The sequence below is a fragment of the Aethalodelphis obliquidens genome, unplaced genomic scaffold (genome assembly GCF_003676395.1).
Source record: "Aethalodelphis obliquidens isolate GAN/ISIS:26980383/991018 unplaced genomic scaffold, ASM367639v1 scaffold45, whole genome shotgun sequence".
Lineage (NCBI taxonomy): Eukaryota > Metazoa > Chordata > Mammalia > Artiodactyla > Delphinidae > Aethalodelphis > Aethalodelphis obliquidens.
In genome coordinates, this window is record NW_020837989.1 from 10,814,536 (window position 1) to 10,830,901 (window position 16,366).

At 40.8% G+C, this 16,366-nt stretch overlaps 1 protein-coding gene across 1 annotated transcript in view; it reads left to right on the forward strand.

Moving 5' to 3' along the window:
- DPYSL3 (dihydropyrimidinase like 3) overlaps nt 1–16,366 on the forward strand; it is a 114,551-nt gene that overhangs the window by 9,240 nt on the left and 88,945 nt on the right. The window lies entirely within an intron of this gene.

The window sequence follows — 16,366 nt, forward strand, 5'->3', positions numbered from 1 at the left end:
GATTTTCCAGCTATCTTTCTCTTATTGATTTCTAGTTTAATTCTGTTGTGGTCTGAGAATAAATATGATATGATTTCTATTCTCTTAAATTTGTTAAAGTATGTTTTATAGCCCAGAATGTGGTATATCTTGGTGAATATTCTGTGTGAGCTTGAGAAGAATGTATAGTCTGCTGTTGTTGGACGAAATAGTCTGTGGCTATCAGTTATATCTAGTTTATTGATAGTCCTGTTGAGTTCAACCATGTCTTTATTGATTTTCTGCCTGCTGGATTTGTCCATTTTGGATAGAGGGGGGTTAAAATCTCTAAGTCTAACAGTGGATTTATCTATTTCTCCTGGCAATTCTATCAGATTTTGCCTCACATACTTTGATGCTGTGTTTTTAGGCATGTATACATTAAGAATTGTTATGCCTTCCTTTAGCATTGATCCCTTTATCATTATGTAATGCCCTTCTTTATACCTGATAACTTTCCTACTTGAAGTCTGCTCTGAAGTTAATACAGCTACTCCTGCTTTCTTTTAATTAGTATTAGCATGGTATGTTTTTCTCCATTCATCTACTTTTAGTTTATATGTGTCTTTATATCTAAAGTTGATTTCTTATAGACAACGTATAGCTGGGTTGTGTTTTTTGATCACCTCTGACCATCTGTCTTTTAATTGGTGCATTTAGACCATTCACATTCAAAATGATTATTGATATAGTTGGGTTAATATTTACTGTATTTGTTAGTGTTTTCTAGTTGTCCTTGTTCTTATTTTTGTCTTCCATTCTTTTTTTGCCTTTTATGATTTTAATTGAGCATTTTATGCGACTCCATTTTCTCTGTTTTCTTCGCCTATCAGTTATACTTCTTTTTTACTTTTCTTATTGGTTGCACTAGAGTTTGCAATATACATTTACAACTAACCCAAGTCTACTTTTCAAATAACACTGTGCTGCTTCACAGGTAGTACAAGTACCATATAGTAACCAAATAGTCTCATTTCTTCCCACCTGTTCCTTGTGTCATTGCTGATATTCATTTCACTTATATATAAGCATAAATAAATAAATAAAGGAATACATTTTTGCTATTATTATTTTGAACAAATTGTTACATATTAGATCAATTAAAAATAAAAAATTTTATTTTGTCTTCACTTGTTCCTTCTCCTGTGCTCTTCCTGTCTTTATGTAGATCCAGATTTCTGAGCTATACCATTTTCCTTCTCTTCAAAGAACTTCTCTGAACATTTCTTACAAGGCAGATCTATTGCCGACAAATTCCCTCAATTTTCGTTTGTCTGAGAAAGTCTTTACTTCTCCTTCACTTTTGAAGGATATTTTGCAAGTTCAGATTTCTAGTCTGTTTTTTTTCTCTCTCAGTACTTTAAGTATTTTACTCCATTCTCTTCTTGCTTGCATCATTTCTGAGAAGTCAGATGCAGTACTTATCTTTGCTCCTCTGTAGGTAAGGTGTTTTTACCCCCTCTGGCTTCTTTCAAGATTTTTTTTATCTCTGATTTAATGAAATTTGAATATGATATGCCTAGGTGTAGTTTTTTCATTTGTTTGCTTTGTTTTTTTGGCTTACCATTCTGTGAGTTTCCTGGATCTGTGGTTTGGTGTCTTGACATTAATTTGGGGGAAATTCTCAGTCATTATTGCTTTAAATATTGCTTCTGTTTCTTTCTTCTCCTTCTGGTATTCCCATTATGTACATGTTACACCTTATGTAGTTGTCCCAACGTTCTTGGATATTCTCTTCTGGTTTTTTTTTCTTTTTCAGTCTTTTTTCTCTTTCCTCAGTTTTGGAAGTTTCTGTGGTTATAACCTCACATTCAGAGTTCAGGTTTTCCTCAGTTGTATCTAATCTACTAAAGAGCCCATCAAAGGCATTCTTCATTTCTGTTACAGTGTTTTTGTTCTCTAGCAATTTTTTTGATTCTTTGTTAGAATTTCCATCTCTCTGCTTATATTATATCTCTGTTCTTGCATGTTGTCTACCTTTTTCATTGACACCCTTAACATATTAATCATACTTCTTCCAAATTCCTTGTCTGATAATTCCAACATTCCTGACATATATGACTCTGTTTCTAATGCTTATTCAATCTCTTCAAACTGTGGGGTATTTTTTTGTTGGTTTGTTTATTTTGCTTTTAGTATGCCTCATTATTTATTATTATTATTTAAAAATATTTATTTATTTAGCCGTGCGGGGTCTTAGTTGCGGCACGCAGGATCTTTGTGGCAGCATGCGTGATCTTTAGTTGCAGCATGCAAACTCTTAGTTGTGGCATGTGGGATCTAATTCCCTTACCAGGGATCAAACTGGGGCCCCCTGCATTGGGAGCCTGGAGCCTTAGCCACTGGACCACTGGCAGGGGAGTCCCTGCCTTGTTATTTTTTTTTGAAAACTGGACACAATGTATTGGGTAAAAGGAACTACAATAAATAGACCTTTACTAATGTGGTGGTAAGATGTGGATGTAGGGGAAGCATTCTGTAGTGCTATGATTAGGTCTCAGTCTTTTGGTGAACCTGTGCCTCTGAACTGTGAACTTCACCAATTTCACAGTCCTTCCCTGCCACCTATTAGGTGGGACAGGATGGCTGGAGGGGGCTGGAGTTGCGTATTTTCCTTCTCCCACACAGGAGGCTGGAGGTGGCTAGTGCTGGGTATTTCTTCCTCCCCCTCAGGGAGGTTAGGCTCTGATAAATTAGTTACTTCTGAAGGCAGGCCTTGTTAAGAACAGAACGCTCTGGTGTATTTCAAAAGGGTTCTTTTTCTCCTCCCCCTGCCAGAAGCAGCAGGGGATTTTTCTCTGATTTTTGGCTCTGAGGACCAGGGGAAGCTCTTGGAGGTAACAGTCACAGAACTGTGAGGGTTCTCTGTTAACTGGATCACTGGGTCCCCTGAAGTTTTTAACTCTCAGAGTTGTCCAAGCTGAGCCTCCAGCAATTCATCAATCCCAGTTCAGGTTTTCCTACCTTGGCACTGGTTCCCTTGGTAGTGTTTGCTTCTGATTTTCTGTTCAGGTAAGTTGTGATTCTGTATTCACCTGTTTTCTCCAGTTTGGGGGGCAGTGGTTTTCCCTGTGTCCTCACGTTAAGAGTTGTTTGTGTGTTGGTTTGCTCAGCATTTTCCTTGTCAGGATGGAGTGGCAACTTCTTAGCTCCTTACATGTTGGATCTGAAACCCTAAACTACTTTTTTAAACTTAAGTTATTATGGCGTCTTTACAGAGCTTCAAAGATTTTCCAAAATATAACTTATAATAGCAGTATAGTACTCTACTGTGAGGCATCACATATTTAATCACTTATGCCTTTTAATTGGACATTTATATTTTTGTTTTCAGTTTTGGCTTCATTTTTACCTTCTCTTCTTTTGCTACTGCAAATAAGGAAGTGCTAGACCTCCTTCTAGCTAAATCTTTTTGCATATTCACTTCATTACCATTTGTAAGTGGAAAATTCCTAGAAATGGACACCTGTGGTGTGGTCATTTTCAGCTGCAGGAACACTGAGTATGGAATGGTTGTTTCCTATGTGAAACTTCACGTGGCAGGATTCTGCAGCGTATAAAGCCAGGAGAGTATTTTGTGTAAGTTCTGTAAGAAACACGGGTACAGTCTCGGCCAAATTGCTCAATAGCAGATGAGATTAAGGGGACACAAAGCCAGGTAAATGGGGACAAAGTAAAAGACATGGGAAGAAGAAGATTTTAAATCTCAGCTGGAGATAAAAATATAGACAGGAAGAAAGTTAAAGTTGTAAAAGGAGTTCCATGAAAAAATAGAATTTTTCTCTACCAAAGTAGTTCCCACCAAAATCTATGGTTATTTTACTTTTCCTTGAGTTTAGGGCACAAATATGAGGTTCAAGGTGTGTTCTAATGCAAAGATCCACTTAGGGAATACTAATTTATGCAAGGTACTGCTGTCTTTAACCCTCACAATAACTCTACAAAATAGGTATTAATAGCTACGTATTCTGGGAGAGAAACAATCTCAGAGAGATTACTTGACTTCCTGTAGTCATATAACTAGAAAGGGACAAAGTAGGATTTAAGCTCTTAGACTGTCCAACTGCTTTTTATACCACTTTGCTGTTCTCCTGGTATGTGGTGGCAGCTAAGAATTAGTTCTGAATGGGGTCGAGCACCTAGCACTGGCTTGGCCAAGAGGATTATCCAGAATAAAATATCTACTGGTGAGACTTTTTGGAGAGTAAGAGGATGGGGCTCTCAGAATCGAAATAGGAAAGCAGAGTTTGGTCAAGTCCAAAGGTGAGCTCAGTGGCTAAAGCAGAAAATACTGGAAGCTAGGAGGTCCTAGAAAGAGACCAGGAGATAGAGCAAGGGAAGGAAGAAGTAGAGAGGGACTCAAGATAGTTGTCATGAAATGCACCAAATGCCTAATAATTATTTTTTTTTAAATTTACTTTTTTGAAGAATAGTTGATTTACAGTGTTGTGTTAATTTCTGCTGTACAGCAAAATGATTCAGTTATACATATATATATTCTTTTTTATATTATTTTACATTATGGTTTGTCACAGGATATTTAATATAGTTCCCTGTGCTATACCGTAGGACCTTGTTGTTTATCCATTTTCTATGTAATAGTTTGCATCTGCTAACCCCAAACTCCCAGTCCAACTCCCCCCCCACACCCCACCCCTTCTTCCCCTTGGCAACCACAAGTCTGATCTGATCTCTATGTCTGTGAGTCTGTTTCTGTTTGGTAGATAAGTTCATTTGTGTCATAATTTAGATTCCACATGTAAGTGATGTCATATGGTATTTGTCTTTCTCTTTCTGACTTACTTCACTTAGTATGATAATTGCTAGTCCATCCATGTTGCTGCAAATGGCATTATTTCATTCTTTTTGATGGCTGAGTAGTAGTCCATTGTATATATGTACCACATCTTCTTTATCCATTCCTCTGTCGATAGACATTTAGGTTGTTTCCATGTCATGGCTATTGTGAATAGTGCTGTTATGAACACTGGGATGCACGTATCTTTTTGAATTATAGTTTTGTCCAGATATATGCCCAGGAGTTGGATTGAGGGATCAATGGCAACTCTATTTTTAGTTTTTTGAGGAACCTTCATACTGTTTTCCATAGTAGCTGCCCCAATTTACATTCCCACCAACAGTGTAGGAGGGTTCCCTTTTCTCCACACCCTCTCCAGCATTTATTATTTATAGATTTTTTAATGATGGCCATTTTGACTGGTGTGGGGTGATACCTCATTGTAGTTTTGATTTGTATTTCTCTAATTATTAGCGATGTTGAGCATCTTTTCATGTGCCTGTTGGCCATCTGTATGTCTTCTTTAGAGAAATGTCTATTTAGGTCTTCTGCCCATTTTTTGATTGGGTGGTTTTGTTGTTGTTGAGTTGTGTGAGCTGTTTGTATATTTTGGAAATTAAGCCCTTGTTGGTTGCATCGTTTGCAGATATTTTCTCCCAGTCCATAGTCTGTCTTTTCATTTTGTTTGTGGTTTCTTTTGCTGTACAGAAGCTTGTAAGTTTGATTTGGTCCCATTTGTTTATTTTTGCTTTCGTCTAATAATTATTTTTATTGGGTGCTGTGGCTTGCTGGTTGCTTGACCTGATTTAAAGGCACTTGCTAAGGGCAGATAGTATTCAAAGGATCGTGGCAGAGGTGGAGCTCAGATCCAGGTCTGCAGGACTCTGGAGCCCACACACCACTATTAATGACAGTCTCTTTTGAGGGCAGAATCACTTGGTTTATTTCCAAGAAGCTAGACTATGTCTACCATAGAGAAAAGATGCAGTGTTTACAGGGAGTTGGAAGTGGGCTGGGGAAGGGCTGTTTTCCTCTGACTACATCCTGTCACATAGATAGAAATAAATAAAGCCAATGAAATGGAAAATTGTATGATAAATGGATACTGAGTAAGAAGGAAAATAATACAGTTGATAAATGATGATATGTCACACAATTGGTAGCGAGGGAAAACCTTTCCAGAGATACAGTTTTCTTCTACACACCACCAAGGGAGAGTCAGGAAGCCAGTGAGATTACAGGTGGGGAACAGGGAGTTTGAAGTGGGTGGAGGTGATTTGAAATGAAGACAGTATCTGGCAATGCTTGCTTTCAGCTAAGTGTCTGCAAATAAAAGGATTAGGTGTCACTCAATTGTCTACAATAGGAGTTTGTAAATTTTTCCGTAAAGGTCCAGATAGTAAATATTTTAGGCTTTTCAGGCTATAAGCTATCTGTCCCAACGACTAAGCTCTGTATAGCAAAGCTGTCCATAGACAATATGTAAATGAATGGCTGTGGCTGTGTGCCAATAAAACCTTATTTGCAGCATCAGGTGTTGCACTGGACTTGACCCAAGAGCAATAGTTTGCTAACCCCTGATCTTGAATATAAGAAAAGGGGCATAGGGGTGTGTGTGTGTGTGTGTGTGTGTGTGTGTGTGTGTGTGTGTGTGTGTGTGTGTGCATGTATGTTGGAATGGCAGAGTGAGTTATGGCAACTTGTCAATATGAAAAGATGTAGAAATTTGAAGTAGGTATAGGAACTACACGAGATCATCTAAAAGGCTCGGAAACACCTGACCCCCTTTTCTGGTGTCTGAGATTCGAGGAGGACCTTAAAAATAAATACATATCTGACCATGGAGAGGAGAACTATGTAAGCTATTTTAAGAGAATGAAATATGAAGTGGAGACAAGGCTTTGTAAAGAGCAGACAGGAGAGAGGGAGAGGGTGAGGGGGATGACCTGGACACGACAGCGAGAAAGAAAGAAAGGAAGTCTGAACGGTTAGGAAGGAGGAGGTCAAGCTTTACTGGGGTGCTCGAAAAAGGAGAGGTGCGAGGGCAGGAAACAGCATGGAGCTGCAGAGAGGAGAGGGGCCTGTGGAAAAGACCTCCTGGAGATGTTAACAGAAGGTGGTAGTATTAAGTGAACGGGGAGAAGGCTAGGCTCACTCACTCTTTTTTTTTTTTTTTTTTTTAAATTTCCTTCTGCCTACTTGAACCTGAGCAGAAGGAGAACCACCCTCCTACTCTTAAGACTTGTCAACAGATTAAAAATGGGGAGCTTTGAGAGCTGACATAATGGCTTGTCCAGTAGAAGGGTGATTAGGAATTTTCAGGGAAAGGGTATCCTTGGGCCGGTGTTTATTACCTCTTGGAAGATGTGTGCTCACCATTCAGGAAACCTGACTTAGGGGTCAGGAGCTCCGCTGCAGTTGGCTCCCCTTGAGGCCTGCAGCAGTGTCAGTGGCTATCTACTCACTGTTTCCTTCCCTGATTCTCTCAACCATTCGTGGGTCCAACAGATATTTACTGAGAGTCCACTATGAGCCTCTTCCGGGTCACCAGCAATCGGGGATCTGTCAGGTACTTGAAGGGTTCGTTTGGAAGAGGTGATGGCAGCTTCAAAAAATGAGCGCTCAGAAGCGGGGAGCTGGGCCTGCCTCAGGTCGGGGTGGGGGGGGAGGGGAGGAAATGGATATTCACGAAAAGAGTTCTCTATCACAAGACAGATTTTTCCAACTAAACTGGAGAATCTCAGAGCTAGAAGCCGTTTCGAAGACCATTTTGTCTCTTTCACTTTAGAAATAGGAAAACTGAGAGCTCAAGATGGGAATAAAGATGAAAAATAAAATTTATTGAGTGCTTATTACAGGCCAGGCACTGTTTTTTTTAAACAGTAGTAAAATATGCATAACAAAATTTATCATTTTTGACCATTTTAAAGTACATTTCAGTGGTAGTAAGTCCATTTACAATGTTGTATAGTCACGACCACTATCTAGTTGCAGAACTTTTCCATCACCCCAAGAGGAAACTCTCCACCCATTAAGCAGTTGGTCCCCATGCCCCCCTCCCTCCAGCCCTTGGCAACCACTAATCTGTTTTCTGTCTCTATAGATTTGCCTGTAATGGCCATTTCATATAAATGGAAAAATGTACTAGGAAGCTCCTTTATGTCTGGCTTCTTTCACTGAGCATGATGTTTTCAGGGTTCATCCATGTTGTGGCACCCATCAGTACTTTATTCTTTTCTGTGGCAGGATGATATTCCATTGTGTGGATATTATTACATTCGGTTTTTCTGTCCACCAGCGAATGGACATTTGGGTCATTTCTGCTTTTTTTGGCTGTTGTGAATGGTGCTGTGCCAGGCACTTTTTAAAGCATTTTACGTTTATTTAATTCTGTTCACAAAAACCTTGGAGGGAAGTTCTCTCATTACATCGATTTTACAAATGAGAGAAAAGAGATTAGGTCACATACCCAAGTCACACACTTACGAGAAGGGGGTTGGGAGGGTGGAGCTAAGACCCAAGTTTCCTATCTCCCCGCCCAGCGCTCTTTCCACTCTGCACACTAGCTCAGCTCTGTGAGGGCAGGACCCGCCACTCACTCCTGGCTGCTCTTCCTTCATGTTCACCACAGTCACATGTGCTCAGTGTATTTGCTATAAGCTAGGTGAATTGAACCCCTCTGCTGAATACTACATAGGAAGCAAAGGAAGGACTAGAGATTATTTATAGGAAATCGCTTTTTATTTTAATATTAAATATAGAGAACACCTGACTCAATAGCAGGACATTGTAAATAACTTATGGCCTATTCATAGGACTGAACACTATAGAGCCATTAAAAACAATGCTGTGGAAGCATAGAGACGTGAGAAGGTGTTCCTGGGTTAGTCCCTCCACTCTCTGAAGGAAGTCACCATCAACAACTTGAGTAGGAAAATAGATTTACAGAGGTTCAGTAACCTGCGTGAGCTCAAACAGTTTGCAAAGCCAGAATTCTGTCTGAATCCCCAAACCCACACTCTCAGCCACAATAAAAAAGTAAACAGAAATTTAACAAAATCTTAGCAGTGGGATAGTGGATTAACTTACGTTTTTTTCTATTTCTTCAGAACATTTTTCACATTTTTTTTTACAGTGACCTTGCATTGCTTTTCAAACTGAATAAGAGCTTTGCATTTTCTCTTTCAAAGAAAAGAATCCTGCTTAAATACACCTCAGGACGTATAGTTGATCAAAAAGAAAAGATTAAACCTCTCATGGAAGAAAATACAGGCCACAAGAAAAGTAAAGAACAGTGCTGGCAAGATACCCTCAGTGGAGGTCTGGTTTTATGGCTGCTTTATCATCTCAACATTTGGGAACTATTAATGGGTGCTGACCACTCCTTTTCCCTAAATAAGCATTTCTATTTCCCAGTTCCCTGCAAAGCTCTTCTGATGATTAGAGAAAGCAGTTAACAAGCCACACCAAATCCTATGCAGTTGTAGCCTGGTCTTGTGTGACATGGTGGAAATTAGAAGTATTCAGTTACTTAAGTTACACCCCTCAATTCTCTAACCTCTATCTAAAATTTTACCTTGCTCTCATTGCTTCTTTTATCAGATTTTTTTTCTTGTGATGAGAACTTTGAAGATCTACCGTCGTAGCAACTTTCAAATATACAATATAGTAGTATTAACTGTAGTTCCCATGCCGTCCATTACATCCTGTGACTGACCGATTGTGTAACTGGAGGTTTGTACCTTTTGACCCCTTCGACCCATTTGCCCTCCCCTGCCTCTGGCCACAGCTGCCAGTTTCTCTGTATCTATGAATTGCACTTTTGGTTTTTTTTTTTTTTTTTAGGATTCCACATATAAGTGAGATTCTCATTTCTGACTATTGCCAGTAAGCACTGGCTTGGGGCCTGATTTTTATCTTCTCTGTGTAATCTCCAGAAGGGATTTGAGAAATAACCCTTCTTCACATTGTTAATACAAGAAAAATACTAGTTTGTTATTGTTTGTTACTGTGGGTAGGAACCACATTACGAAAAACTAGTCATTGTTGCTAAGGACTTAGGTTGTTGATATTTAATTCCACATTTCCCCTTTCAAGTCCCGTCTCCTCATTCAATTAGCAGTGACGTGGCTCCACAATAACTGTAATATTGTCATAATTTCCATAGAAACCATCTGTAAAGCTGCAAACACAGGATTACACCCTCCCTGCAGGCTGAGGCAGGAAGGCCAGATGGGCTATGAAGGGGAAAAGGTCCTCAATGGGACATAAATCACTTGGTGCCGGGTGGTGGTAGGGGGGAGGAAGCCACTTCAGGAGGAAAACTGTGTTTGGTACAGTCTTTGCCACAGGGTGAGATTCCTGAATGAAGTGGCCAGCCGTGCAGGCTCCTTTCCAAGGCCAGTGTCTGGGCCTGGTTATTTGTTTGGACCCTGATGCTAAGGAAGCTGGAGCCAGATTTCTTCCTATGTGGGCTGCTGACTTCCTTGTTCATCAGCCACAGACAGATGGACAGAAGGCCCTGGTCAGCTCCTGTGTGTATGAAGATAGGGAGAGAAGTAACATGTAATGCCATCCCTGTGTGCCAGGCTGGACGCTTCACATGAATATCTCTTTGGACCTTCACAGCATCCCTGAGGGGAAGACATTATTGTTCTTCCCATTTTACAGATGAGGTAGCTGGGCTACTGTCACTCCCTCTCCTTCAGATCTCAGCTTCATCTTGAGTGTTTCCAGGACTTTTCTCTGGGCCCTCAAAGCCAGGTGGGGTGCACCTAGGTACTCACCAACGCACCTCTGTTTGATACTTATTATTCTGTATTATAAGTTCTCATTTACCTCTTTCCCACTAGCCTGGAACCCATTGAGGGCAGTGCCCTCGCACAGTGGTTAACTCATGGTTGGTGCTCAGTACATATTTTTGAATGAATGAGTAAGAACGTTTCAGTAACTTAATCAAAATTTATTTTTCACAGTTGTACTCCTGGCAGTTAGCACAGTCCCTGGTATATAATAAACCCTCATTAAATATTTGAATGAAATCATGAATAAAGGAACATCAGCTAGCTCATTATGCAGTGTCTCAGAGTCACGCCAGGCTGTCTGACTTCAGGCAGTCTGTTGCATGTGCTGGTAGGAGAGGTCATTGTCATGTCTGGCCAGGCAATTCAAAGTGCATGGCTTTCTGGTAGTGGATTGGTACCGTCTGCTTTTCGAAGCACATCTCATTATATAACAGCTTTAGCACTTATCTGAGGCCACCCCCAGCCTGGTGGAAAGAACATTTGTCTGATAGCCAGGAGAGCAAGGGTGAGACATTGTTCTGTAACTTACTGCGTAAATTTGGCCAAATCACTTGGCCTTTCTGGGCCTTAGTTTCTCTACTTTTAAAATCAAATTTTAGTTGAGTTAAATTTGAGATTTCCCATATGGGAACATATGTTTATGTATGACTGATTCACTTTGTTATAAAGCAGAAACTAACACACCATTGTAAAGCAATTATACCCCAATAAAGATGTTAAAAAAAAAAAAAAATTTGAGATTTCCTAGGAGCATACATCTCCTTTAAAAAAAAAAAAATTGAAAGTAATCTTATCTATAACCCCAGTAAAAGTGGAGCTGCTTGGATGGAGGCTTTCCCCAACCTTCCTTTCCTGTGTCCCACCTCCACTCTTGGTGGCCTCTGAGGGAGCTCAGTGGACAACTAGGTCTCTGGTAAACACAGCTGGGGACCTGCAGAATAGATTATATTTAGGTCCCTTCTGCTTCTAAAGTTCAAGAATTCTAGAAATAGGGGCACTGAGCCCCACAGACTATCTAGCCAGTCCTGGACTGATGGTATTTGACACCTGTCCTTACCAATGGGCATTGTGCTGGAGAGGAATGGGGGTGGGATTTGGGTGTCTTAACTTCTGATTTTTGGACGCATAACCACCACTTCCCCAAAGGGTATCACCACTGAGCAAGTCATTTCATGTCTCTGAGCCACTTTCCTCAACTCTAAATTGGGGCAAGTATTCCTTCATGACTGGGTTTTTTTTGGTTTGTTTTTTTTTGCGGTATGAGGGCCTCTCACTGTTGTGGCCTCTCCCGTTGCGGAGCACAGGCTCCGGACGCGCAGGCTCAGCGGCCATAGCTCATGGGCCCAGCCGCTCCGCGGCATGTGGGATCTTCCTGGACCGGGGCACGAACCCGCGTCCCCTGCATCGGCAGGCGGACTCTCAACCACTGCGCCACCAGGGAAGCCCCAGCATGGACTTTTAGTATTGCTGCATGTTCTTGCTGGTTGCCCCCCAAATGCAAGGCTCTGAAGGCTCTTGGATCATTTCTCATGGCTGTGTTTTCAAGGAGCGAGCTTGAGAGATGAGGTAACGTTTCCCCCAGACAAAGAGTAGTCTTCATCCTTATGAGACTTGGGAGGCGTGAGCAATCCCTGAAAACCAACATGAAACTGGCTAATGCTTTTGTCCTGAGTAATAACATTGTTTGTCTCTGACCCAGGAGTCTCCTGTCTTCTGCCAGCCTGGGGGAAATACTAACAAGCTAACTTGTTAGGCTGTAAGCAGGATAAAGTCTCAGACCCTACACAGTCCTTGACATGTTTTATATATATATTTATATATTATATGACATGAAATGATCACAGCAATCACATGTGGTGCATAGTTTGATTAACCATATTTCATAGATAACAAAACTAAGTTTCAGAACAAGGTTCAGTAACTTTCCAGAGATCACACAGCTATTATATGGCAGAACCAAGATTAAACTACTATCTATCTTACTCCAGAGGTTATACCTTTAACTATAATATGTTTCTTTCCTGAATCATAGGAAGTGATGGCTATGAAATCCCTTCCAAACTCTAAAGCATTACACACGTTATTGTTATTAATGAAAATATAATTACGCCATGACACTAAGAAATGGATTCATTTTAACACATTTGTATCGATTGTCTGCTATGGCCCTAGCTCCGCAGGGCAGATAAAGCTGCCTATTTAAACTTCTATGGAGAACCTGGGCTTCCTGATCAGTGTGCTGCTTACAAGCTGTGTGATATTGGACAGATAGTCAACATCTTTGTATCAATCCAGCCTCAGTCATAAAAATAGACACCATAATAGGTACTTCGGAAAGAAGGATTTAATACAGAGAATTGAGTGTACATGTGTTGGGAGCTCCCAGAGCAAAAAGGAGCTTAGCAGTGAATTTAGAGATAACTAGAGGAAATACCAACCACCCAAGGCTGAGGGAACAAAGAGGCTCCCAGAATGCAGTGCTCAGAGGGGCTGCCCTGCAGGGTTGGCACTCAGAGTTCTGAGGAGAGAGCTCCACCTGGCTGCCCCTGCTGCCCATGAGAGGGAGTAGCAAAACACACTACTATATATAAAATAAACAATAAGGACCTACTGCATAGCACAGGGAACTGTATTCAATATCTTGTAATAACTTACAGTGGAAAAGAATCTGAAAAAGAATATATATATATGTATAACTGAATCACTTTGCTGTACACTTGAAACATTGTAAACCAACTGTACTTCAGTGAAAACATGTAAACAAACAAGGAAAAACTGGGAGTGGAAGCGTGGAGAGAAGCTGGAGGCTGGAGGTGACTGCAGCTACAGGAACACGGAAGCACGAAAGGGTCTGTTTCCCCTTCTTTGGCTTTCTCTTCTCCATTGTCTGCCTCCTATTTGCTGAATAGGAAACTAGCTGGTTAAGGGCCCTGGGTGATGTAGTTTGCAGAGTTCCAGCCACGTAGAGATTAGAGTGTATAGAATGTGGAAGGATGAACTTGGGGCTGAGAAACAGTAGAAAAGTAACAGACACAATTGCTGCCCCTTGGTCCCCTGCCTGTAAAATGGGGTGATGTCTATCTCATTATATTCTTTTGGAGGATTAAATGAAGTAACCACTCCATTGCTTGAGACTGATTGCAAGTACCCAATAAATGTAAGCTTTTATTACTCTTATTGTGCTAAGCTTGCTTTCTGAATAATCTGCTGCCTTTGCCTGTGTTCCTGGGGGACTTGGGTGTTACGCTTGCTTCAGGGATTATTGGGCCAGCTGGGAAGTTGGTTTTGCTAAGCCCCATGTAGAGAACAGGCTTCAGAACTCAGCACTTGCCCTTACGAGTCAAGATGGGAACCCTCTCCCCAGAGGTCTTTAATTAGCTGGTTGTCAGAATGGTGTTAATAGACGAAATGCCTGTCTGAGATTGGATCTGCGGTTGCTCTGATGTGGGATTCTCAGTTTACTTAATTTGTCATCCTGCTTCCTCTCTTTCCCAACCTAAAGCTCCCCTAGGCTTTCACTTCCCTCTCTTTTCATTCTCTCTTTGGAGAAGATAAAATGTCCTTCTCGGAGTCAGCAAGATTTGCATTATCACCCAGCTCCTCAGTGCTCTGGAACTTCCCTCTGGAGCGCCCTCTCAGGAACATGGAGCCAGCTTGAGTTTCAGCAACATAGCCTGGTAATTAGGGATTTAGATGGTGGAGTAGAAACAACCAGAGTTCAGTTCCCTACACCATGTTTTATTAACTCTGTGACCTGGGCAAATCACATCTCTGAGCCTCAGTTTCTTCATCTGTAAAATGAGCATGGGAATTGTATATATATCATAGAGTTGTTGGAAAAATCAGAGAAGCTAATTCATGTAAAGCCCTAAACCCAGCATGCCTCACATTTCATAAACCCTCAATATATGATAACTATTATGACTGCCTATCTGCACTATGGTTTTCCTTTTATGAACTCCTGAAATAGAGTGAAAGTATTAATTTATTTAATCCACAGATGTTTATTGATCACCTGTTAGGTGCCAGATACTGTGCAAATAATTGGTGAGCCAAAAATGAGTAAGTTGCACACCTGACTTGATGAAAATAGAATAGTGTTTCTGCCTTTAAGGTTCTAATGGTTTGGGAAGTGGTGGGAGGGAGGTTGGTCATGTTCACAAACACACTTGCAGTATGATCAGTGATCAGTGTGATCAGTGTTACAACAGGGGTTTGCACAAGGGGCCGCAGGGGCTAAGAGACAGATGGGAGGCTGAACTGGGACCTGGGGGATAGGGAAGGCTTCACGTTGCCCCAGTGTGTATTTGTGTTAGCCTGGCAAAATGTGCATGCATGGTGATGGAAATTTGTGCTGGTGGTGGGTGTGTACGCCTGTGTGTGCTGGTGGGGGGATGGGGTGGGGTGGGGGAAATGGGTGTTTCCAGGCCAGTGATCTGTGAAAGAGAAAGTATGGCATACTTAAGAACCAGAAATCTTATAGATGGTGATGGCATAAACTGGGCAGAAGTCAGTGTCGGAGAGGTTGGCCAGGGCCAAATAATGCAGAGCTGTATAGAGCATGTGCAGGGCCACAAACTCTGGGAGCCTCTTGCATCCTCTTGGCTGCCTCCTTCCAAAAGTGCCACCTGTGTCTCAGACCACACTTATATCTTATGGCCTTTGTCTAACCAATACTCAACTGTCTCCTAAGACAGCCCCAATTTTGTTGAGGGAGGTGGTGTGCCCAGCTTGAAAACTCCATTTTCCAGCCTCCCTTATAGATAGAGATATGCACAGCTAAATGCCAGTCCTCACTGACGCTGGTGTGTATGGATAAAATGAAAATAAAAAGTCAGAGTGTATGTTAATAAGACCTGTGACCCACTTCTAAGAGACCAGTAATAACAAAAGAAACATTTGAAACTTTGAGAGGTGTGTTATCTTATGTAGTGGATAACTCAGGATAAATCCACGATTGAAAAACATTTTTATAAGTGCAATAATTATAGAGAGAGCTCGAAATGGTAGGACACAAGAGACATGAATTCTGGTCCCAGCTCTAAAAAGTCTAATTGTAATTCTGAATGAGCAGTTAGCTATCAAATCATACAATTCCCTGGGAAGATGGAAACAAAGTCTCCACTGCAGTACTATTGTGAAGATCAAATGAAATATGGTAATAATAATAATGCTAGGTAATATTCATTGAGTGTTTCTTGTATTCCAGGCAGTGTTTTAAGCATTTTACATGAATCATTTCACTTAAAACTCAAAACATTATAATAAGCTATGAGTGCTACCATTTTATGGATACATGAAATGAAACAGAGACTAAATAACTTGCGCAAAGTCAGAGAGCTTCTTGTGGGAGGGGTCAGGGTTAGAATCCCTGCCATCTGACTCCAGAGCCCAAGATCACATTCTTAAGACTAATCTCATCATGTGGTAGAGATTTTGAAAAACTGTATACTACATCCAAAGGGAAGACTGTTACCATTTCCACATGTGACTTGTGTGGGTCACTGAGAATAGGAATAAATAGCATATGCTAAAACATTCACCTTGTACTGGGTGGAGTTTGATATTTCTTTAAAGATGTCAAAGAACTTTCAAAATCTTACATGGTTTCAGAATCTAAGTTCCTTTGTCGATCATCTTTCTTTCTCTCTGCTTGCCTTTAGCATCTTCGACTTTGAGTTCTGCAATTTTAGTAAAGATTTTTCTCCTCTGAATGCAACATATTTCTGAATCTGAGGATTCATGT